This window comes from Macaca mulatta, chromosome 8, assembly GCF_049350105.2.
Source record: "Macaca mulatta isolate MMU2019108-1 chromosome 8, T2T-MMU8v2.0, whole genome shotgun sequence".
NCBI lineage: Eukaryota > Metazoa > Chordata > Mammalia > Primates > Cercopithecidae > Macaca > Macaca mulatta.
Window position 1 is genome coordinate 19,082,170 of NC_133413.1, and position 25,713 is coordinate 19,107,882.

General features: G+C 40.5%; 1 protein-coding gene across 12 annotated transcripts in view; it reads left to right on the forward strand.

The window, feature by feature from the left end:
• Positions 1-22,915: 22,915 nt before the first annotated feature.
• The window catches only part of SLC7A2 (solute carrier family 7 member 2), a 74,579-nt gene continuing 71,781 nt past the window's right edge, over positions 22,916-25,713 (forward strand). For 6 of the 12 annotated variants that reach the window (XM_015144817.2, XM_077943054.1, XM_015144818.2 and 3 more), the window contains exon 1: positions 22,916-23,402. The gene's annotated coding sequence lies outside the window, so the exon portion shown is untranslated. The remainder of the gene's footprint in view (positions 23,403-25,713) is intronic. The other 6 variants (XM_015144816.3, XM_015144822.3, XM_077943050.1 and 3 more) reach the window with 1 other exon arrangement.

The following is a 25,713-nucleotide window of genomic DNA, read 5'->3' on the forward strand; positions in this document are numbered from 1 at the left end:
TTTTAAAATGGTGATGAATTGGAATTGGCGGTATTTTATTGAGGATTTTTACATGTAAGTTCATTGGAGATACTAGCCTGTAGCATTCTTTTCTTGTGGTGGCTTTGTTTGTCTTTGGTATAAGGGTAATGCCAGTCTCATAAAATGAGTTTGGAAGTGATCCTTCTTTTTTCATGTTCTGGAAGAGTTTGAGAAGGATTGCTGTTAATATTTTAAATGTTTCATGGAATTTATCAGTGAAGCCACCTGGTCCTAGGCTTTTCTTTGTTATGAAAGCTTTTTGATTACTCATTCAAACTCCTTATTTGTTATTGGTATCTTCCAACTTTCCAATTCTTCTTGATTCAGTCTTGGTATGTTTCATATTTCTTGCAATTTATCCATTTTTTTCTAGGTTGTCTAAATTATTGATGTATAATTCATAATAGCTCCTTATGATCTTTTTAATTTCTGAGGTATCCATTGTAATGTCTTTTCTTTCATTTCTGATTTTTTTGAGTCTAGATAGATTATCCATTATTATAAGTGGAGTATTGAAGTAGTCTCACATTATTGTTTTTCTGTCTATTACTCCCTTCAGATCTATCAATCTTTGCTTTATATTTTTAGGTGTTCTGATACTGGGTGTATATACATTATTATATCTTCCTGCTGATTTGACCCTTTTATCACCATATAATTTTTTTGTCTCTAGTAACAGTTTTTGAGGAAAAGTCTATTTTCTATGATACAAATATAGCCACCCCTGCTTTATTTTGGTTACCAATGGCATAGGAGATCTTTTTCCATTTTTTCACTGTCAGCTTGTGTGTGCCTACACCTAACGTGAGTCGCATAGAAAGTGTATCTCTTGATCTTGTATTTTATCCATTTACAGACACTATGCTTTTTGATTGGGAAGTTTAATATATTTACATTTAAATTAATTATTAATATATAAGGACTTACTAGTGTCATTCAGTTGTTTTGCAGTGGTTAGGTTTCTTCTCTCGTTGTCTTCCTTTCCTATTTGATGATATATGTAATGATTTTCCTTTTGTCTCATTATCATTTGTGTATATGTCACAGTTTTTTGTGGTTAGCATGAGGTTTGCATAAATATCTTGTAATTACATTATAACCACCTATATAAATTTATAACAACTTCAATCACGTTAAAAAACTCTACATTTCCACTTCACCCACCCAGTCTGTGTTATTGCAGTTAGAGTTCACTTCCTTTTATATGGCATATCCGTGAATTAATTTTATAGTTATAGTTATTTGTAATACTTTTGTCTTTTAACTTCTATATTAGAGTTAACATTAGTTTATGCACCATTTTTACAGTGTTATGTTACTATATATTTACCTTTACCTGTGAGATGTATGCTTTCATATGCTTACATATATGATATTTAGCATATTTTTATTTCAATTTTAAGAACTCTCTTCAGCTTAGGTTGTAAGGAAGGTTTAGGGGTGATGAATTCCATCCGTTTTTGTTGTCTGGGAAAGATTTTCTTTCTCTTTAATTTTAAAAGGATAGCTTTTCCAGGTATAGTACTTTTGGATGGCAGGTTGTTTTTCATTCAGTACTTTGAATATATCATCCCACTGTCTCTTGAACTCTCTCCCACTTTCTCAGGAGAAATCCACTGATAATCTTATGGCGGTTCCTTCCTATATGAGGAGTTGCTTTTCTCTTGTTGCTTTCAAAATTCAAAAACCCTGTGTGGGGTCCTTTGGGCTTCTGAATCTGAATGTCTATTTCTTTCTCCAAATTTGAGAAGTTCTCAGTCATTATTTCTTTTCTTTTTTTTTTTTTTTTTTTGAGACAGAGGGAGACTCTGTAGCCCAGGCTGGAGTGCAGTGGCCGATCTCGGCTCACTGCAAGCTCCGCCTCCCAGGTTCACGCCATTCTCCTGCCTCAGCCTCCCGAGTAGCTGGGACTACAGGCGCCCGCCACCTCGCCCGGCTATTTTTTGTATTTTTTAGTAGAGACGGGGTTTCACCGTGTTAGCCAGGATGGTGTCGATCTCCTGACCTCATGATCCGCCCGTCTCGGCCTCCCAAAGTGCTGGGATTACAGGCTTGAGCCACCGCGCCCTGCCTCATTATTTCTTTCAATAAGCTTTCTGCTCCTTTCTCTCTCTTCTCCTTTGGGAACTCCATTATTCATATACTGATTTTATTTATCATGTCACCTAACTCCCATAGGCTTTCTTTCCTCTTTTTTATTTTTTTGTTTCTTCTCTGAGTAATTTCAAATGACCTGCCTTTAAGTTTACTATTTCTTTCTTCTGCTTGATTGCTTTAGAAGCTCCATTGCATTTTTCATTTCAGTCATTGTATTTTTTAGTTCCAGAAATTCTGTTTGGAACTATTTTATGACCTTTATCTCTTGTAGAAGTTATCATTTTGTTCACATACTGTTTCCCTTAAATGGCTGATTTATCTATTTGTGTTCTATTGCAGCTTGGTGAACTTTAAAACAATTATTTTGAATTATTTGTCAGGCAGGCAATTCATATATCTCCATTTCTTTGAGGTTGGTTACTGAAAATGTATTATGTTCCTTCAGTGGTTTCATGTTTCCCTGATTTTTAGTGTTACTTATAGCCTTGTGTTGGTGTCTGCACATATGAAGAAGAAGCAAGCATTTCTTTCAGACTTTACAGATAGTTTCAGTAGAGAAAGACCTTAACCTGTGATGGACTTGAGGGCACAGGTTATGTAAGTTTTGTGGTGATGGCAGGTTCAGAGAGGCATGGCAATGGTAGTTCAGTGGGTGCACAAGGTCAGTAGTTCTGGGGTTGTACAGTGGTGCCAGCTGTCAAAATTAGGGAGAGGTCAAGAGCTTCAGTGTCAGGGAAGTGCAGCAACATGGGTTTTGAGTGACTCCAGCAGCTAAGCTCACATCAGCAAAGACTGCACCCTCAGCAGTGAGGGCTGCAGGGATCTGGAACCATGGTGAGAGGTGAACCAGCTGGATTTCCTGGGTCCAGTGGGGGCTTGGAGAACTTTTCTGTCTAACAAGGGGATTGTAAAATGCACCAATCAGTGCTCTGTAGCTAGCAAGAGGTTTGTAAAATGCACCAATCAGTGCTCTGTAAAAACACACCAATCAGCACTCTGTGGCTAGCTAGAGGTTTGTAAAATGCGCCAGTCAGTGCTCTGTAAAAACGCACAAATCAGTGCTCTGTGGATAGCTAGAGGTTTGTAAAATAGACCAATTAGCCCTCTGTAAAATGAGCCAATCAACTCTCTGTAAAATGGACCAATCAGCACTTTGTAAAATGGACCTATCAGCGGGACACAGATGGGGACAAATAAGGGAATAAAAGCTGGCCACCCAAGCCAGCAGCGGCAACCTGCTGGGGTCCCCTTTTGTGCTGTGGGAGCTATGTTCTTTTGCTCTTCACAACAAATCTTGCTGCTGCTCACTCCTTGGGTCCTTGCCACTTTTAAGAGCTGTAACACTCACCAGGATGATCTGCAGTTTCATTCTTGAAGTCAACAAGACCATGAACCCACTGGAAGGAATCAACTCTGGACACAGTGGCAACGGCTAAGCCAGATGAGGTCCTCAGTGATTTTCTTGCTCTGCTTTTCTCCCACTGGGGAACCTGCAGCCGGTGGGTTCCTCTCAGTGCTGAGCTTTGTTAGTCTGAAGAATGGAGTAATACAAGTAAAATTAGACTGTTCTTTCTACCCCTTTCTCTGCAGTTATCCTCAATTTTTTCTGCTTCACTGGTTGCTGCAGCTTCTTTACTGGACTCCAGAGCTCTCACAGACTGATTCTCATCTGTGGATGGTTGTAAAGTTGTTTTTAGGTTGGGGGTTACAAGGGCTGGGACCTCCTGGTCTGCCATCTTGCTTACATGCAGTACTTTGAATCCTTATATAAAATATTCTATTACAGCTAAACTGACAAATTTATTGGCATATGGTTGTTCATAATAGTCCCTTATCATTTTAACATTTTATAATTTGTAGGAATTGATCTCTTGTTCATTTCTAATATTTGCAATCGTGTATTCAGTTTCTATCTTCCCATTGCTTTCCCTCTCCATCTTCTCTATTCTAATAATTGTAACTAATGATTTTTTTATGTTTTCAAAGAGCCAGTTTGGGTTTTATTTCTTATTTTTTGCTCTTTTCTAAATTTCATTTTATTGGTTTCTTCTATTATCTTTATTATTCTATTTTTTATTATTTGAATTTAATTTCTTCATTTTCTAGTTTATTGTAGTAAAGGCATAGAATTTTGGTATGAGATCTTTCTTCTTTTCTGATATAAGAATTTAATTCTATGAATTTATCTCTGAGCATTTTCTAAACTGTGTCACATGATTTTTAACAGGTATTTTCATTTTCATACAATTCAAAAATACTTTCTAATTTCCTGTGTGATATTTTTCTTCAACCTACAGTTATGATTGTGCTCTTTAATTTTCACATTTGAAGATTTTCTAGATATTTTTATCTTTATTACTAATTTAATTATATTGCTAACAGAGAATGTAATGTGTATGATTTCAATACGGCACATCTTTGAAAATATCTGGGTACCTTGGAAAAGAATGTGTACTTTGCAATTTGTGGGTAGAGTATTCCATAAAAGTTGTTGAGGTCAGGTTATAGCTTTGTTCAAATTTTTTATGTCTTTATTGATTTTGTTGTCTATTTGCTCTTTAAGATAATGAGGGCTGAAATATCCAGCTGTAACTATGGACTTACGTTACTTTACTTTTCAGCTCCTTGGTTTTATGCTTTGTGTATTTTGACACTCTTTATTATGCTCATAGGAGTTTTATGCTCTCTTTGTAAACTGTCATCGTTTTCATTATGGAACGTGTCTTTTTATGGCTGCTAATTTTTTTGTTCTTTCTATCCTATCTGATATTACTAGCCATTCTGGATATTTTGGTCATTTGTGTTTATGTACTGTATTATTTTTCATCTTTTTACTTTTAGCATATGTGAATTTTCACATTTAAAGTAGATTTTTTTTGTAGACGGCACATAGTTGGGACTTAATTTTAATCTAATTTATAATCTCTGCCTTTTATATGGATCATTTAAACAACTTTCTATCTTGTTTAATGTTTTTAATATTTTTCATCTGTTCTTTTTCTTGTTGTTTTTGTTTTTGAAGCAGAGTCTTGCTCTGTTGCTCAGGCTGTAATGCCATCAAGACCGGCTAATTTTTGTATTTTTAGCAGAGACAGGGTTTTGCCATGTTGGCCAGGCTGGTCCTGAACTCCTGGCCTCAAGTGATCCACCCACCTCAGCCTCTCAAAGTGCTAGGAATACAGGAATGAGCCACGACGCCCAGCCTGATATTTTTTCTGTTATCTTTCCTGCTTTTTTAGATGCATTGAGTATGATTATCATCAGAATAGTATTACTAAGGAAAAATAAGCAGACACGCAAAAGTATCCCACTGTATTATGAAACAGAAACATAACACTCATTTTTAAATTGAAGTATATAATATGTGAGGTCTGGGTGCAGTGGCTCATGCCTGTAATCCCAGCACTTTGGGAGGCCAAGGTGAGTGGATCACTTGAGGTCAGGAGTTTAAGACCAGCTTGGCTAACCTGGTGAAACCCGGCTCTCTTAAAAATACAAAAATTAGCTGGGCATGGTGGCGCATGCCTGTAGTCTCAGCTACTCAGGAGGCTAAGGCACGAGAATTGCTTGAACCTGGGAGGTGGAGGTTGCAGTGAGCCAAGATCGCACCGTTGCACTCCAGCTCCAGTGACAGAGTGAGACTCTGTCTCAAAAAAAAAAAAAAAAAAAAAAGAAAAGAAAAGAAAAGAAAAGTAAATACATAATATGTGTTTAATTAGTTTTGTCATCTTTATTTGTCCTGCAAATACAGGAGAAGATGCAATTCAGTTTGTTAAAGACGATTTTATAAACAGGTATCAAAAGAAAAAACTGTACTGAGATTAGTGTTGGTACCAGTGTAGAAAAAAGAAAGAAAGAAAGAAAGAAAGGACTTGCACCTGAATACTAATTCACCAATTTATTTACAGAGAACAGTTGGTGATTCAAAACTATGCCTCCTAATCTTGGTTCAGTGTGGAAGTGGTCACTCACTGTGTGGCTTTTCTGTCTGTGTGAAGGAAAAGCAATCAAGGTAAAACTCTTTTCACTAGAGTACACTTCCTATAGTGGTGCTTTCTAAGTATTTCTAGTTCATCATTAGCTTCCTGTCTATAATGACAATAAACTACAATTCCAAACATTTTTTCAAGCAGCTCTCTCAGTGACATTTTTGCCGCTTGAACAGACAGACTCCGTCACTCTCCCTCTGAACCTACTTTTAAAATGTGAGTTTGCTGCGACCGTCCCTGCTTTGGAGAGCTGTGGGAAGAACTGCAGTCATCCAGGTGGTGGTAGGATACATTTATATCCTAAGAGAAGGTGTTGGACTCTAAGTCTGCCAATCAGTTACAATAAGTCAAAGCTAATACTCAACCGACATCTGTGTCTATTTCTCAGTCGGCTCAGAATTCTGAGGGAAAGGAAATGAGATTAATTCTTAAGCCCAAGCACATGATGCTTTAGCCAGGAGACTTTATTTATTTATTTATTTATTTATTTATTTATTTTTTTGAGACGGAGTCTCACACTGTTGCCCAGGCTGGAGTGCAGTGGCGCGATCTCGGCTCACTGCAAGCTCCGCCTCCCGAGTTCCCGCCATTCTCCTGCCTCAGCCTCCTGAGTAGCTGGGACTACAGGCGCCCGCCACCGCGCCCGGCTAATTTTTTTTTTTTTTTTTTTTGTATTTTTAGTAGAGACGGGGTTTCACTGTGGTCTCGATCTCCTGACCTTGTGATCCGCCCGCCTCGGCCTCCCAAAGTGCTGGGATTACAGGCTTGAGCCACCGCGCCCGGCCGCCAGGAGACTTTAAAATGCACTAGTGGAACTCACACTTGGTAATCAAGATAGCATGTAAAGATAATGAAACTCCTGGGTTGGCAACAGCATTTGTTGATTGCAGGTGAGTGGCTACTCTTGTAACCGATACATTGTGAAGTCTCAACTCACTAGAGCACAATGAATAATGATTGTTCTTACTGTATTCCTTAGTTCACCACATTCCTGCCCAAAGGACTTTCCTAACTCTCTCTCAATTTAATCCCATAACTTTTCAATAACTTTGCTTACTAGATCAGTTTTATTTCATTCCTTATAGCCTCAGTCTGGTTCATCGTATTGAGGTATTATTGGCATATGATGCACTGCATATGTTTAAAGTGTGTGGTTTGGTACACTTTGACACGTGCAAACATCCATGATATTCTGACCACATTGAAAAGAGTGGTGTTCATTATCTTCATTGTGGTGATAGTTTCATAGATTCATCACCCTCCGAAGTTTCTTCTTAGGTCGAGTGTGGTGGCTCATGCCTGTAATCCCAACAACTTTGGGAGGCCGAGGGGACAGGATTGCTTGAGCTCAGGAGTTTGAGACCAACCTGGGCCACATAGTATGATCTCATCTCTATAAAATAATTTTTAAAACATAATCCAGACATGGTGGCACGTGCCTATAGTTTCAGCTACTGTGGAGGCTGAGGTGGGAGGATCACTTGAGCCCAGAAGGTTGAGGCTGCGGTGAGCATGATCACACCACTGCACTTCAGCCTGGACCACAGAGTGAAGCTCTGTCTCAAAAATTAAAGAAAAAAAATTTCCTCTCACCTTGTAGTTCCTTACTCCTACCCCTATCCACACCCTCCTTTCCATGTACAGCATGCAGGCATTTTTTTGATCTGGCTTTTTTCACAAAGCGTATTTCTGAGATTCATCCATGATGATGTGTGTATCAACACAGGCATATCTTGTATTGTTACACTGTGATTTATTGTGCTTCACAGGTACTACATTTTTACAAATTGAAGGGTTTTGGCAACTCTACATTGAAAAAGTCAATCAGTACCATTTTTCCAACATTTGCTCACTTTGTGTCTCTGTGTCACATTTTGGTAATTCTCTCAATATTTCAAACTTTTTTATTGTAATATATCTGTTATGGTGGTCTCTAATCAGGGATCTTTGACGTCACTATTGTAGTTGTTTTGGGCAACCATGTAAAGCGGAGAACTTAATCGATACATGTATGTACTGAATGCTCCACCAACCAGCCATTCTCCCATCTTTCTCCCTCTCCTTGGCCTCCCTATTCCCTGAGATACAACAATACTGGAATTAGGCCATTTAATAACCCTACCATGGCCTCTAAGCGTTCCGGTGAAAGGAAGAGTCACACATCTTCCATTTTAAATCAAAAGCTAGAAATGATTAAACTTAGTGAGGACAGCATGTCGAAAGGCAAGATAGGACGAAAGTAGGCCTCTTGTGTCAGCTAGCCAAGTTTCGAATATAAAGAAAAGGTTCTCGAACGAAATTAAAAGTGATACTCCTGTGAACACACAAAGGATAAGAAAGCAAAACAGCCTTATTGCTGAAATGGAGAAAGTTGTAGCAGTCTGGATAGATCAAACCAGCTACAGCATTCTCTTAAGCCACAGCCTAATCCACAGAAGCACCCTAACTCTCCTTAGTTGTATGAAGGTTGAGAGAGGTGAGGAAGCTACACGAGAAAAGTTGGAAGCTAGCAGAGGCTGGTTCGTGAGGTTTAAGGAAAGAAGTCATCGCCATAACATTAAAGTGCAAGGTGAAGAGCGAGTGCTGATATAGAAGCTACAGTAAGTTCTCCAGAAGATCTAGCTATCACCACTGATGAAGGTGGCTACACTAAACAACAGATTTTCAAGGTAGATGAAACAGCCTTCTATTGGAAAACTATGCCATCCAGAACTTTCATGGATAGAATTCAATGCCTAGCTTCAAAGCTGGAAAGGATAGGCTGTCTTGTTAGGGGCTAAAGCGGCTGGAGATTTAAAGTTGAAGCCAGTGCTCATTGACCATTTCAAAAATTCTAGGGCCCTTAAGAATTATGCTTAAATCTACTCTGCCTGTGCTGTTCGTGGAACAATAAAGCCTAAGTGAAACACATCTACTTACAGCATGGTTTACCGAATATATATTTTAAGCCCAGTGTTGAGACCTACTGCTCAGGAAAAAAAAAAGAGTGCTTTTTGAGATAGGGTCTCTCTGTGTTACCAAGGCTGGTCTTGAACTTCCGGACTCAAGACAACCTGTCCAGCCTGTTTTTAATAGGCCTGAATCTTAGTAAGCTCTAACATGTGAACATCAGTGGCTAAATATCACCTAGCATAATCAGCTGAACCAAGGGATGGAATTGCAGTTGTTGCTGAGGTTGGCATTAGATTTTGAGTAAAATAATCTTTTAGTTATATGGAGTTTTTAGGTGTTGGTCAGTTGAAGGTTTCCTGATCCTTGTTGCCTATTTATTAGCAAATAATTAGGACATTATATTAGGTTGGTGCAAAAGTAATTGTGGGTTTGCCATTATGCAAAAACCGTGATTACTTTTACATCAACCTTACTTCAAAGGCAGTTAATTTCCCATGGAATAGAAATCATTAGTATCTAAGGTTTTAGGTCATATTTTTCCTAAAAGTTTCTTTTTTCTCTCTATGGTTTTGATTTTCATTCCATTTCACTTCAAGAACTACACAGAGGATTAACTTCTTAGTTTCTTGTGCCTTCTAATATAATCACCTTGTCACATGGTCACACTGGCTCTTGTTTGTTAATTCGAAATGCACTAATAATAACCCTAAATTTCAGGGACCTAAACCATGGGTTTAACCATAAAGGTGTTATAGATTTTAAACATAAATGGGTAGAGAATAATAAGGAAACTCTTCCATTTATTTAGGTTGAAGAGAGAAACTCTCAATTAATTAAACACCTCCTTCTTGACCCTTGCAAAATACATATATATATATATTTACTTTAAATATGTAAAGTATATACATAATACATAAAATAGATATGTATTTTGCAATATCGCTTGTGTCTGGAACAGCTGGTTTCTAGAAATCAGATTGGTTGATAAGGCGGATTCATTTAAAACTATGTCTAGATCTTTAGATTAGTACAGAGGCTGTGAAGTATTTTTTAAAATAATGAAAATTAAGTTTAATTGCACTATATTTTCTAACACTTTTTCCAATTTTTGTAAAAATATGTGTTAATAATAAAAACTGAAGAAAATTTAAAATTCCCCCAATTCTCATCATTACAAAACAGTAATAGCCTGAAGTAAATATAATTTCAGCCAAAACAAAAAAAGGAAGGAACGAAGGAAGGAAGGAAGACAAAAAAATTTTCAAAAACCAGGGATCACAGTGTACCTGTTATTTCAAAATTAATATTATTCAATTTAATTTTAATTCCACCAATGAAAAAGATACTGAAGTAAAACGGAAGGGATTAACAAATTTGAGATTAATATTTCTTTATTGTAAAACATGTCTCCTTAAAAATCATGCGAAAATTAAGAAAAACAATAAAATCTTTCTTCTTTTTTTTTTTTTTTTTTTTTTAGATGGAGTCTCACTCTGTCGCCAGGCTGGAGTGCAGTAGCTCTATCTTGGCTCACGGCAACCTCCACCTCCTGGGTTCAAGCAATTCTCCTGCCTCAGCCTCCTGAGTAGTTGGGACTACAGGTGTGAGTCACCACACTCGGCTAATTTTTGTATTTTTAGTAGAGACGGAGTTTCACCATGTTGGCCAGAATAGTCTCTATCTCTGGACCCAATGATCCGCCTGCCTTGGCCTCCCAAAGTGCTGGGATTACAGGCATGAGCCACTGCATCTGGCCAACAATAAAATCTTTTTTTTTTTTTTTTTTTTTTTTTTTGAGACGGAGTCTCGCTCTGTCGCCCAGGCTGGAGTGCAGTGGCGCGATCTCGGCTCACTGCAAGCTCCGCCTCCCGGGTTCACGCCATTCTCCTGCCTCAGCCTCCCGAGTAGCTGGGACTACAGGCGCCCACAACCGCGCCCGGCTAATTTTTTGTATTTTTAATAGAGACGGGGTTTCACCGTGGTCTCGATCTCCTGACCTTGTGATCCGCCCGCCTCGGCCTCCCAAAGTGCTGGGATTACAGGCGTGAGCCACCGCGCCCGGCCAACAATAAAATGTTTAAGAGGTTTGAGTAATATTCAACTTCATGGTATTATTATGATATTCTTGGAATCTTTAGATATCTTATTTATAACTTATTATTTATTTATTAATATTTAGATACTTTTAGATACCTAAAGATAACTTTAGATTCTTAATATGAAAAATGGTTTTCATATTTACATATTTCAAAATAAATTTGTATATTATATTATATAATATGTATGTTATATATAGTCAAGAAGTATACCGTTCATATTCTATTCTGTAACCATAATTTCCGTAGTGACCAACTTAGAATTCTTAGAATGGATATAATTCTCACTAACAATTCAACTCAACACTGTTTCTCATATTAGAGTATGCAAGTTATCTATAAAAATGTAAAACTTCCATATTTTTATTAAATTTCTCTTCCAGTGTTTGAATTTATATTTATGTTATTCTAATACCTTAATTGTTGGAGAAGAAAAGAACAGAGAAGGGCTTAATATATAAATAATGCATTCAAGCCAAGTGAAAGTAAATGATTTTATGGTTCACTACAGAACAAGAGTTCTTTAGTTGTTAGGGAAAAAAAGAAAAGAAAAATGGCAGGAAAAGTTGAGTCTTCATATATAATGAAAGCACACAAACTAAGAAAAGTCTTAGTAGTCAGTATCATATCCATAATTTTATGTGGCATTTTAGTTTTTAGCAAACCATGATTTCACGTTAAATTAATGTTAATTTCTTGGTTTGCAATTTTATTTGCTCTTAATTTATGATGTAGGTAGGTTTTACAGTTTTCTAAGAGATATAAACAAAAGAGCTAATAATTAGTTTTATGTTTACAAGGTATTTTTTAAATATAATGAATAAAATTCAAATAAAAAATTTTTTAAATTGATTAAAAATAGCAGGTAATGACAGTGTTCCACGCGTATCTCCCTGGCTCTTACTGTTTTAGTAGTGCACACAGTACTAATTTCCAACTACCAATGCCTCCAACTGAGGCCATTGTTTTTTTTTGCCACCGTGCACATAGCAGGCCAGATAAGCTGAAAAGAATTAACCCTCGTGGCAGCAGTCCTCAATCTATGACTGAAGGGAATTGGAGTGTAAATACCTCAGCTCTTCCTCCAGGTGAGTGAAATAATTCTGAGGTACACATTTACGCTGTTGCCTACATTTCCTCAGCAGGATGCAGCTCCATTTGTTGGATGCAGGACAGTTATGCAGTGGACCTAAGGCAAATCAGGGCCCCTTTTTAAAGAAGGGATACACAGCAGCTAGAGGACAAATGAAGTCTGAAGTCCTGACCTAAGTTCATCTTACAGTAGATCCAGCAGATCTATGGAACTGCCAAGGAGAAATTTCTCTGTTGCCCAAATGCGTAATCAAAATGGCTATATTTATAGCTGGCAAACCTCACACTAGTCCCTGGTCTATATAGTATGAAAGGCCAAATGGAAGCCACCTGAAAATGCCCCCACCATCCACAATAACAAAAGTAATATCACATCTTGGGCAGGATGATCAGACACAAGGGCTATGGTCCCCTTCATACCCCATTTTAAGTTAATTTAACAAGTTAGCCCACCATAGTGTCCGTATTTTAAAGGCACAGGTCAAGGAACCACTTGGAGAACTTGTGCTTCTCATTTCCACAACTTTTGGCCATGCTAGGCCGGAGGTTCTGGTTCCTGGTAGGGAGAGGGATCCTTCTAGAATAAAGTTTCCACCAAATTTAAAGTTATATCTTCTCCCTTGGCATTTTCAGCTTCTTATTGCAGTTGACCAAGATGCAATAAAGAAGCCCTGATTAATGAGGATACACGGTTGCTATGATATTATAAGGGCGGGGAAGACTATGTCCTGTGACCCTTTGCTAGGGACTTTCTCTGGCCAGTAAAGCACGCTTGTCCATGTTCTGGAGAAGTTAACACCTCCCAGAAGAAGCTCTGATCCAAAGCTGATGGAATTTGTTGTATAAACATCTCATTTTTCTCACCCTTACTTAACTCCGAGACACATGATCCACACTGTTTTCCAAAGTTCTCAAGAAGGGTTAAGCTCCAGTTGTCCTTGCAGTGCTTTTCTTGAAAACAGACTCTTCTACTCGTGAGTGAGCTTCCCTCCCTTCTCTGTCTTTGTTACCTGCTCCCTTACACCTTCCAAATAAAGTTCTTGCACTCAAATCCTTGTTTCAGTGTCTCTATGAATACCCAAACTAAGGCAGTGTCCTTGAAATTTTGTTTTCTCTTTAAAAAGCATGTTACCATTTTAAAAACACTGTTGTAGTGCCCAGCCACCACACACGCTTCAATAACTGCTGGGATAACATCCTACAAAGCAGTGGTCTACTTGCTTACATGCTCATAGTCATGAATGAAAGATGCAAGCAAATGTTCTGCAAATGATGCAAGAAAATGTTCTTTGAGAGGGCTCAAATTGTACACTAAACTTTAAAATCCATTTAAAACACATTTGCATATATATATACACACACACACACACACACAGCCATTTTAAATTTGGATACTTAGAAGGACAAATTTCTTTTCTTTGAGAATCTTCCCTATGTAGATCAGCTCATCTAAGTCTTAGATCCTGGATGAGGCTGCTTATAAGGCTGTCTAAGTTGTATTCTCCATAGCTCAAGGGTGAATTGCAACCTGTAGCCCACATCTTCTGGAACCTTCTGGAATTCTGGCACAACTGGATTTACAACATGCATTTGCAAATGGTTATCTATCTCCTTAGACATCATCACCACGATACAAAATGAAGTGAGCCAGTCCATCAAACTCAAGTGCTCCCCAGCCCCAAAAGAAATGTTAGACTATGGATGTTGAAGCTAATTTTATTCAATGCAGTTTTCGTTGCCCCGAGGCACTTTATGTACTGCTGGAATGTACCCACTGAGTCATATTTTAAACCAGTGTTCTCTCCGATTCTATATGCGCCTCAAAGTCTAAGCACATTGGAACTGGATAAAGGGCTCCTGTCAAGTTCAATTTAGTCAAGATTACCTCCTCAACAATACTTCAAACATTTTATTCACGTAAATCATACAGGAGGATTAGAATATGCACTCAGTTAAAAAAGATTACTTTGCCATTTTGATGATCATGCACAATCTTATTGCTAATAAACTCCTTTGTATAGTTTCCCACACAAACAAGTAGAGTTTCTCATGGGAAATACACTTTTGTCGTTTTTTTGAAATATACACTAAGCTTTCTATTTGTTTTAAAAATCAGCAAAACAGTACCTTAAAGGGAATACACTACTGGAATATTACAGAAAATTAAATATCTACAAAGCCTGTTACAAATGAGGAAGTCAGCTTTTGAGGTTTTAAAAATCAGTTTCATAAGTGATTTCCATTGACCACATGATTATATGGGTAAACTTTAGAGAAGATGTTGAACATTTTCAGCGTCCGTTGCATATTACCTGTCTGCCTGTTTTTTTTCAAGTTTTGCATTTCAAATACTTTCTCAGTTCCATAGCCACTCTCTCAGTACCTCACTATTGTCTGGTACTCAACTAAATTCAAACTTTGGTATTACCTGCCAGGTCTCGCAAGGAGGCTGAGATTTTAACCTCTGCATTAAAACAGGGGACCCAGTGGATTGTTCTGAGACCCATACTTAGATGCATTTAATAATATATTTGAACATATTTTTATGTATTTTTATAATGATCACATGCCTATGTTAGGGGAAAGGGGTCCTGATCCAGACCTCAAGAGAGGATTCCTGGATCTCTCACAGGAAAGAATTCAGGGCAAGTCCACAGAGTGCAAAGCAAAAGCAAGTTTACCAAGAAAGTAAAGGAATAAAAGAATGGGTACTCCACAGACAAAGCAGCCCTCAGGGCTGCTGGTTACCCATTTTTATGGTTATTTCTTGATTATACGCTAAACAAGGGTTGGATTATTCATGCCTCCCCTTTTTAGACCATGTAGGGTAACTTCCTGTCATTGCCATGGCATTTGTAAACTGTCATGGTGCTGGAGGGAGTGTAGCAGTGAGGACAACCAGAGATCACTCTCATTACCATTTTACTTTTAGTAGGTTTTGGCCTGCTTCGTTACTGCAACCTGTTTATCAGCAAGGTCTTTGTGATCTGTATCTTGTGCTGACCTCCTATGTCATCCTGTGTCTTACAATGCCTTAACCATCTGGGAATGCAGCCCAGTAGATCTCAGCTTCATTTTACCCAGCTCCTATTTAAACTGAAGTTGCTCTGCTTCAAACACCTCTGACACCTACATAGGCTGTGACATGATTGAGCATTTAAAATTAAAACATTATAATTTCATGATGTTTCTCCCCTCTCCTATTTTTCTTCTTCTCGTTATTTTTTGTACCAGTAGTCTCTGATCTCCAAGTATGCCAGGAAGCAGATAGACACAGGGTCAGCAGGGCAGAAGGGAAACAGCAAGAGCAGCATGCTGAAGACCTTTCTGCCAGTTAACGCTCACGGGTCACGCTCTGGCAATCACTGCTGTTGACACACAGAGGTGGCCTCATAGATGGAACTAGTGTTGAACAACTCCTTGGATAGAGCAATCTGGTTTAAAAATGTCAGTTTTTTTTAAGCATTAGTTTATTTGTCTTCATGTAATGGATAAAGATAATCCCTCATTATATGATTTACACCTGTAACCTGAGAAGAGCTAGATTTTTAACTTTAAATTGTATTTGGAACCAAATTTTAGACTGATGAGGGTATAAACGGATGTACGAGTAAAAACTTAGTGATTAACTTGCTCAGTGTTTTCATTCCCTTGTGTATCTCCTTACAATCTTCTGTAGAAATTAACTATTATTGTCCCTACTTCACAGGAAAAAGAAACAAAAAAAATGGAAGTGAGGAATTTTTTGCTCAAAATCATACATTAAGTTAGCATCCAGTAGGATTAATTTGTTTTTTATTGTACTACACACTTATATGAAATCCTATCTTTTTATTTTATAATCTCCTGTCCAGAATTGAATCTTAGGAAAGACCAAAACAAAAACCTAAGCAGAACTGAAGTGCCCTCCAGGTTAGGCCAGGATCTTATTCAGATTTAGCCTGGCTGTAAGAGCTCAATCTCCCCATTTCCAGGCATCTTAGTCCATTTAGCATTGCTATAACAGAATACCTGAGACTGGGTGATTCATCAGGAAAAGAGGGGTATTTGGCTTATGATTCTGGTGGCTGGAAAGCTCAAAACTAGACAGCTGCATCTGGGGAAGGCCTCAATTGCTTCCTTTCGTGGTGGAAAGTGAAAGGTGAGTGGTGTATGCAAAGAGATCACATGGTGAGAGAGGAAACAAGAGCAACTGTGGAAGCCACACTCTTTCTAACATCCTGCTCTTGCTTTCGCAGGAACTAATCCATTCCCACAGAGTGAGAACTCACTCCTGCATGAGCATCTATTCATAAGGAATCTGCTCTGCCCTGTGACCCAAACATCTCCCATCAAGCACCACCTCCCAACACTACATATTAGGGATCAGATTTCAACATGAGTTTTGGCTGGGCCAGACTATATCCAAACCATAGCACCCAGTAAAAGCACAAAAGAGCAAGTTTCCTCCAAAATTCTGGAGAAAATGCACAGTTACCTTGCACAGTGTAGTTTAATTGGGTAGTTAAGACTAGCAGACAAGCCCCATCAGATCCAGCAGTTTCAATTCTTCTGTATAATTGAGGAAGAACCCCAGACGTTCTCCTTCTGACTGAGTGGGCTAGCATCGACTTGTTAAAGAAGCTGGTGGACCAGACTACCTATCATTAAAATGCACTTTGCCTTCTTGTCTAGGTCACAAAAGGGAAAAAAGACTGCTTAATTTGCTGAAGAGCATCAATTAGTGCCAATCCAAACATAAAGATAAAACAGGTGGAACCTTTAAAAACGTACTCTCTGAAGCACTCATACATTAGGACATGATACTAACTCATAAAGCATTTTAAAGGATGCGTTGGGTGAGCCTAAGCCAGACAAAGACATCAAAGTCATGGTGGACAATGTTAACCAAGTTTAGCCTAAAGCTGCCTCCTTACATATTTAAGTTCAGCCTAAAGGTTTTTCTGTACATTGTGAACTATAATAAGCAGGGGTGTAAACTGACCGTCCACACATGTGCCAGTCAGTGAGTTTTGGCCAATCAAATGTAACCAACTGTTCCAACGGTGTTCAAATTAGGCAAATGCCAACCTGTAACCAATCCAGCTGTTTCTGTCCCTCCCTTCCGATTTCTGTACATCATTTCCTGTTTCTTTTGTTGTTGTTGTTGTTGTTTTGTCTATAAATCTTCTTCCACCACGTGGCTGTGCTGAAATCTCTCTAAATCTGCTGTGATTCTGGGGGGCTGTCTGATTTGTGAGTTGTTCATCGTTCCATTAAACTCCTTTAAATTTAATTTGGCTGAAGTTTCTCTTTTAAAAGCAAGAAACCAACAGTCCTTCCTCCTTTTCCCTCCTGCCAGAGGGTAATTTTACTTGTCATTGTTTGCGTTCAATGAATTTAACGTTCTGATGTGGCTACAGAGAAGCCCTGGAGGGTGCTAAACAGTAATATTTTCACACGAGTACAACAGCACCAGCCCCTTATCCACGGTTTAGTTTTCTGTGTTTTCAGTTATCCACAGTAAATCATAGTTATTTTTGTTAATATCAGGTATTTCAAGAGAGTCACCATATTCACATAACTTTCATTACAGTATATTGTTATAATTATTCTATTTTATTGTTATCTGTCTAGTTTATAAATTAAACTTTATCACAGAACGTATGCATAGAAAAAAAATTGTATATATAGGGTTTAGTACTATCCATGATTTCAGGCATCCACTGAGGGTCTTGGAACATATCCCCCGCAACTTCCCGCAGATAAAAGGGGATTACCCTTTTTTTTTTTTAAGAGGCTGAGTCTCTCTCTTTCGCCCAGGCTGGAGTGCAGTGGATCGATCTCTGTCTGTCTCTGCCTCAGCATGATTAGTGGTTCTTAATTTTTTTCTTTTGTAGAAAAGGAGGTAAAAGTTACTCTCTTGACTGGGTGCTCTGGCTGACGCCTGTAAACCCAGCACTTTGGGAGGCCGAGGCAAGCACATCACAAGGTCAGGAAATTGAGACCATCCTGGCTAATGCAGTGAAACCCTGTCTCTACTAAAAATACAAAAAAATTAGCCAAGCGTGGTGGCAGGCGCCTGTAATACCAGCTCTTTGGGAGGCGGAGGCAGGAGAATCACTTGAACCCAGGAGGCGGAGATTGCAGTGAACCGAGATTGCACCACTGTGCTCCAGCCTGGGCGACAAAATGAGACTCCGCCTCAAAAAAAAAAAAAAAAAAAAAAAAGAAAGCATAACAACCTAGATTGTGAAAATTAATGGAGATAAAAAAGATTCAATAATTTAATCTTAAGAGTGCCTTAGTTAGCAAGCAAGACAAAAAGTTGTCAGGATAGTAAGAGGAAAAGCAAGAGATCGTGGAAGCCAAGGAGGAGACGGTTTCGAGAAAGAAAGAAACAAAGCAGGAGCGAGTTTGAGGCCCAGGAGAACCGGAAAGGTCCATTGAATATGATTAGGAAGAGATTTCTGGAGCAATTAGGACCCTCGTGAAGGTTAAAGAAAAGAGAGGATTTACATTATCTGAACTGCCTCCTGAATCCCTGGTTTTCAGTCCTTAGAGGAACAGGCTAACTGATGTTTGGATTAAGAAAACTGACTTTTTCCAGCAGATAAGAGTCCCAGCAGGATTTCTGGCAGACAGAGTCAGAGACTAGCACGGAGCGGGTGGAGCTCGGGGCCATTCCTGATTAATGGCCAACATAAAGAAACTCCAGAAAGACACCAAGTGACAGGATGCAGGGAAATTCATAGGAAGAGCAATGTAGGAGTGAAAATCGTTGCAACATGATGATTTGGTCTTGGCTAAAAGACAAGTAGAAAAAGATGAATTTGAAAGATTACTTGTCATTTACAGGACTTGCTGTATTTTTTTCCAACCATTTTTTCAATATCTTGTTGCTTGCTTTAAGGGATGGGCAGATACAGACTGTGTCCAGTGGAAAGCTGCCTCTAGGTTTTCACACATTTTTGAAAGGGGAGTGGAGAACAGCGGTGGCCTGAAATCTCTTAAAACTAGTGCTCTGGGTCAGCGCGGTGGCTCAGGCCTATAATCCCAACACTTTGGGAGGTCAAGGCAGGCGAGACCATCTGAGGTCAGGAGTTCGAGACCAGCCTGGCCAACATGATTAAAACCACGTCTCTATGAAAATACAAAAAAATTAGCAGGGCGTCGTGGTTAGCACCTGTAATCTCAGCTACTCCGGAGGCTGAGGCAGGAGAACCGCTTGAACCTGGGAGGCGGAGGTTGCAGTGAGCCAAGTTCGCGCCATTACACACCAGCCTGGCGACAGAGTGAAACTCCGTCTCAAAAAACAAACAGCTAGTGCTCTGACTCTGGTCCAACTCTTTTTCCCTTTTGAGTTGATTCAGTGACAGCACAAGCATTAGTATCCAGTATTCAACCATTGGAAAAAAATTGGAGGATTTTGGCTTGTCTTCACTAAAATAGCTTGGCGATAATAGAGTCACGAATTAGAACTGGTAGGAATCCATTCCTTCAGTCCTGCTAGTTGAAGTAAATCCCTTATTTGTGGACATGAGATTTACTTTAGGTTGTATTTGGCAAGTGTGGGAGTACAGGGTGTGGAATTTATTCAGCTACAGAAGTCCCTTAAAATTCCCCACGATCTCATAAAGCCTTAAGAGTTCAGACACGCACAAATGTTTGTGAAATCTTTGGAAGATGACAACCTAGGTTACTCTGTCTGCTGAAAATGACTAAGTTGGATTTTCTGCTTCATTCCTAAGGAGGAAACTTGACTGGTGAAAGTGAAAAGTGATGGCAGTAAACCAGGAAGGGCAAAGTAGAATGTGGGTGAAAACTTTACTCAACTGGGAAAAAGATGCTAATTCAACCCTGGGCAGCAGCAAGAGAAAATGCCAAAGAAGATGAAGTCAAAATAGCTAAATCTGTTTCAAATATGGCCGGGCGCGGTGGCTCAAGCCTGTAATCCCAGCACTTTGGGAGGCCGAGACGGGCGGATCACGAGTTCAGGAGATCGAGACCATCCTGGCTAACACAGTGAAACCCTGTCTCTACTAAAATACAAAAAAAATTAGCCGGGCGAGGTGGCGGGCGCCTGTAGTCCCAGCTACTCGGGAGGCTGAGGCAGGAGAATGGCGTGAACCCGGGAGGCGGGGCTTGCAGTGAGCTGAGATCCGGCCACTGCACTCCAGCCTGGGGGACAGAGCCAGACTCCGTCTCAAAAAAAAACAAAAACAAAAACAAAAAATATTTCATTTCTAAAAATTCGATTCTATTTTCTCTTGTCTCATGGTCTGTCTTACAGACTCATACTAAATCTGTGGATATCCTATTCTTTCCACATCTAAACACATTTTTAAAGGTGAGAAATAACCAAAGTTTGTGAGGCAGGATTCAGGGTTAATCAATAATTTCAAACAGGAAATGGAATATATTAAGTCAAGAACTAGTGTGTCAAGATATTCAGCAATCTTGTTAGAAAGTTGTTTGAAAGAACTTGCTCTTTTTTTGCCTAGAGATGAAATTGTTTTTCTTATTCACACACATGAACACAGCATGTTCTTGCTTCTGGAAGTGCTCCGGCAGGCAGATTAGGTAAACTCAGAGATTGGTATTCTGACAAAATTGGCAGTTTCCAAATGTCAAATAAATTTGTTTATCCCAACTCATTGTGTTGTAACTTAATCACCAATTAAACAGATTTAAACACAGAGCCTTTAAGTAAAAATATGTGGGGGAAATAATTGCTTAAGTCTAATAATAGGAATCTCTTTTTTTATTTTTTTATTTTTATTACTTTTCAATCAGTGTTGACCAGGTTGGCGTCAAACGTGTAGCCTCGCCTCCCCGAGTGCCAGGGCAACCGGCCTGAGCCACCGCAGCTCCAAGGAATCTCTATTTTTTTTAAAACCTGTGGAAAAATTTTAGATCAGATTACTCACCCTTAGAAATTAGATACAGTAAAAAAAATTTAAAAAAAAAAAGGAATTAGACAAAGTATCTTCAGTCATCACTCCCTTGAACAACGCCTCCTAGCTGTGGGATTGAGGAGGAATCTGGTGTTAAAAGTCCACATGCGTCATTTCTCTTAATGTTATTAATGATAATTTGCATAAGGAATTTTTTTGACTGTAAAAATAAGTTTACTTTGACAGTCTCTATTACTTAAGACATTTAGTCTATCACATAATATCTTTGTAATCACAGTGCTGTTTAAACTTTCAGGTTTTTTGTTCATTTGTTTTTGTTTTTGAAACGGAATCTCACTCTGTTGCCCAAGCTGGACGGTAGTGGCACTATCTCCACTCACTGCAACCTCTGCCTCCTGGGCTCAAGCGATTCTCCTGCCTCAACCTCCCAAGTAGCTGGGGTTAGAGGCGCCCGCCACCGCGCCCGGGTAATTTTTGTATTTTTTGTACAGATGGAGTTTCACCGTGTTGGCCAGACTGGTCTCGAACTCCTGACCTCAGGTGATCCGCCCGCCTCGGCGTCCCAAAGTGCTGGGATTACAGGCGTGAGACACCACGCCCGGCCTACACTTCCAGTTTTTTATGAAGTCCGTGGATGGCTTCCTGAGGTACACGAGCTCTGAAGATAATAATTGGGATTTTGTGTGTGTGTGCTATCTTCTGGAATGAAGTCCCACACCATTTATTAGATTATCTTGGGGAAATATGTCTTGAAGTTAAGAATGATTTAGAATACCACATTAAAATTGTATATGTACTGTGAGGCAGCAATACGAACCTGGCACTTTGCTAAAGTTATTACTAGTGGGTGGGTTAAAGGGACGTTTACCCCAATACTAAGCAAAGTAAGGTGGGCCTTTCTGTCAAACAAAAATAGTAATAGGCCGGGCGTGGTGGCTCAAGCCTGTAATTCTCAGCACTTTGGGAGGCTGAGGCGAGAGGATCGCTTGAGCCCAGGAGGTCGAGGCTCCAGTGAGCCACGATCGTGTCACTGCCCTCCAGCCTGGGCGACAGAGACCCTGTCTCTAAAGACAAACCACACACACACACAGACACACACACATTGTTCAATTCAGTGCGTGTTTCGCTTCGTATTGGATTAAAATTAACAGGCTTTCACATTGTGACTTTAATCTTATCAGAGACTCCTAAAGTAAACAATAGCACAGTAGGAGAAACCCTGATTGTGTAACTTCTGCTCTTGCTCCCCTGGAAATAACGTCATATCCTATAAACCCACCCCCAAACAGTCGTGACTACCTATTCATGCTACTGGAGTCTTCCAAAATAGCAACTGCACATTATTTATCAACGTTTAGGTTGCATTTGACAAGGCACATCCATCTGGGCTTCTATTTATCATTGCTATTACTGTATTTTATTATTATTTTCTTATTTCCAAAATCTGTCTAGAATGAACAGTAAACGCGGGGACCAAAACCCCACTTAGAACTCTGCTTAGAAGATTCGGAAATGCCCTCGAGGTTTGGTCCTCCCAGGAGAGGACGAATTTTGTCCTCGCGCGCAGCCCCGCTTCTCCGGCCTGCGCCCGCCGGCCTAGCCCGGGGCCAGCGCCCGCCCACAAGTGCCCGGCTCCAGGCAAACCCAGCGGAGCCGCACACCGCCCACCCCGGGGATTGGCCAGCGCGGCCGGGGCCCTGCGGGAGGCGGGCTCCGGGTCGCGTTCCGGGAGCGCGGGGGAGGCTGGAGGAGGCGGCGCCGCCCGGCCCCACGCCCCGCCCCCGCCCCCGCCCCGGGCGGCTACACAGAGTGGCGCCCACGTGCCCAACCCGCCTTCTGCTCAGCGCGGCCGGCGGGCGCTCCTGTTCGCGGGACCAGCGAGGCGGCGGCCGCTGCTCCAGCCTCCCTTAGCCGCGGGCCCCCGACGCGTTCCAGCCGCCAGCCCACCGCCGCCTTCTCGGCGCGGCCCCCAGCGCAGCCCCAGTAAGTTGCCAGGTCTCCCGCCCCGCCGAGAGGCCGCGGGGAAGAAGCGGGGCGCGGGCGCCCAGGGACGGGTCCAGCTGCGCGCAGCTGCGCGGAGGCCGCACTCCAGCGACTTTTCGGCGCGGAGTCCCGGGGCCGTGGGCTGGGGCTGAAGCCGCGGACCCTCGTCCACCGGGCTGCGCCCCGGGGTGCGCCTCGGCTCGTCTGGTCCCTGTGCAGTCGGCTTTGCTCGGGGGCTTCGGTGACTGCTGAAACTGGGAGAGGGGCTGGTACGGCGACTTCGCGGGGACCCTTGAGTCACTCTTTCCAGAGGGGCTCGGCGCACCCCTCTCCAGGTGGGTAGGCTGAACCTCCCGGACCTGCACGCTGCCGGGGTCCCCGAAGTCGCCATCGCTCCCTTGGGGTTCTTGGCTTAAATTAGAAACCCGGCTTGGAGCGCTGGAAGCCCCTTCACATTCTGCAGGGGACCTGGTAAAATGGCCCATCTTGGTGTTTGTATTGGGTATTTTAAAGTAACTAGGTGCCTTTTAAAATCCGTTTGACTTGGGCAGTATTTTTAAGCCTGTTTCATGAAGCCCATTTCATCAAACGCTGTTCTTGAGGCTTAGAGAATCTCCGTACCCCTCACCCCAGAGTACCTGTGCACCCGGAAAACTTTCTTTCGATCCGCTTCTGACGCTTACATCTAGTCTATGGAGTAAGGTATTGAGAGATTGTGTCTTCAACTCGATGAAAAGCAATATGCTCAGCAAAAGTCACAATCATACGTGGCTTTTGAAGTGGATATAGTGCCTGGATTTCAAGAGAAAAAGTACTCAGCCTCTTCAGAGTTGTAAATATTTATGCAAAACTGTCTAAAGCCTTTAGGTGACTAATTTTGGACCAGTAATAAGATTTATCTGGACGTTTGTGCGGAAGCGCTAATCCTTTTAATGAGGGGATATCGTCAGATCTTATTCAAATAAGAGCTCTCTGAATCCTGTCCAGGGCCGCCTGGGTTATAAAATTAGAATGTATGTGGCCTTGACTTGATACTTTTCATTCTTGCCTGAACCAGTCTTTAAAACTTAATAATTATCTCCTCCGGAAAGTGAAACATTTTGTGTTTGTAATCTTTCTCTAGTAGATGTATAGGATGTGAATATTATATATTAGTTATGTACCTTGTTAGGATTGCTTTGTAATTAATAAATCCTTTTTTTTTTTTAATTGCACTGCAGCGTCACATGAAATGATCTCTCTGCAGAACACACGACTTTTCCCCCCTCCTTTTACTACAAAGTTGCTAGTTGCCCGCTCTGGATTGAATCGCACTTTATTGTGATTTTTGAAGTTTCCTCCCTTGGCCCACACTTTGTTTCCATGCTGTGCCTTCATCTGGGAATGGTCATTTACCTTAAGGCATTTTAATCTTTTAGGGTGTGCCATGGCCTTGGAGACCAGAGTAAAGCGCTGTGGTATCTGCAGGGATCCAGTTTGCAGAATCCTTGGCCTCATAAGCAGTGGGCATAGCTCTTTTCATTCCAGAATCTCTAATCATTCCAGAGCTCTCCTGTCACTGGGCTTAGGAGACTGTGAAGGCGAATAGAAGCTAGCCGGGGAGACAGGGGAGCTGTGGCAATTTAAAAAGCCTGATTTTACAATGGAGTTTTTCATCTTGTATTCCCATATATCTTTGCCATTTGAACACATGTGCCTGAAGAATTTTAAAGTTCTCGTTTCTTGCTTTGCACTGCAAACACACTCACCTTTGCAAAGTAGAAGTACCTCGTCCCCATTCTAGGCGGTCTACCTTCTGTTCTCTTTTCAGACCTCCTGGCTTAAGCCCTCGTTTCTCCTGGCTGTTATGGCCAGACCCGGAGTCCTCGTTGTGCCCATTTCTTCTCTTTTCAGTCCTTCCTTTTCAAATGTTTTTTCCCAGAAGTCCTCTGGCAGCTTCTCTATTTAGCCTAGCCTCTGTCTTCTCTTGTTTTATTTTTCCCTCTCTCTCTCCCTCTCTCTCCCTCATTCCCCCTCTTTCCCTCTTTCCCTCTTTCCCTCCTTCCCTCCTTCTCCCTACCTCTCTCCCTCCCTTCTCTCTTCCTGTCTCTCTCTTTCTCTCCCTCCCTCTCTCCCTCACTTCTCTCAACCTCTTCCCTCCATTCTCTCTCCCCGCTTCTCTCTCTGTGTGTTCAGAGCCATCTGCTGGTTTTACTTTGATGCCCTTTGGTGAACAACTTTCAGAACAGAATGTTGAAAGCACCTTCATGTTGCTTTTTGCTTTATTTTCCCAAACATGTAGATATGAATACATTGATTTTAAAGACTCTTACAGACTACCTACTAGATGCCAAACATTTAGAACAAAATCAAAAAACTTTCAGTGGAATATATTTCTAAATAGTCACATGTTTAGTATTGGGTACATCATTTGAATGCTTTGTCATCCAACTGAATCCTGAAAAACTTAGTTAACTAAGATTTCTCTTAAGTGATAGCACTTGTCTAAATGGGCTTGAAAATGGAAGCTGTTAACTCATTTCTAAACCTTTAATCTGAATATTCAAAACTATATAGATACAGCCTTGAATGACAACAGAAAACAATTGTTCTTGTCATTGTCTTCTGTTTTAATAACTTTTCATTTTAGTACCTAATACAGTATCT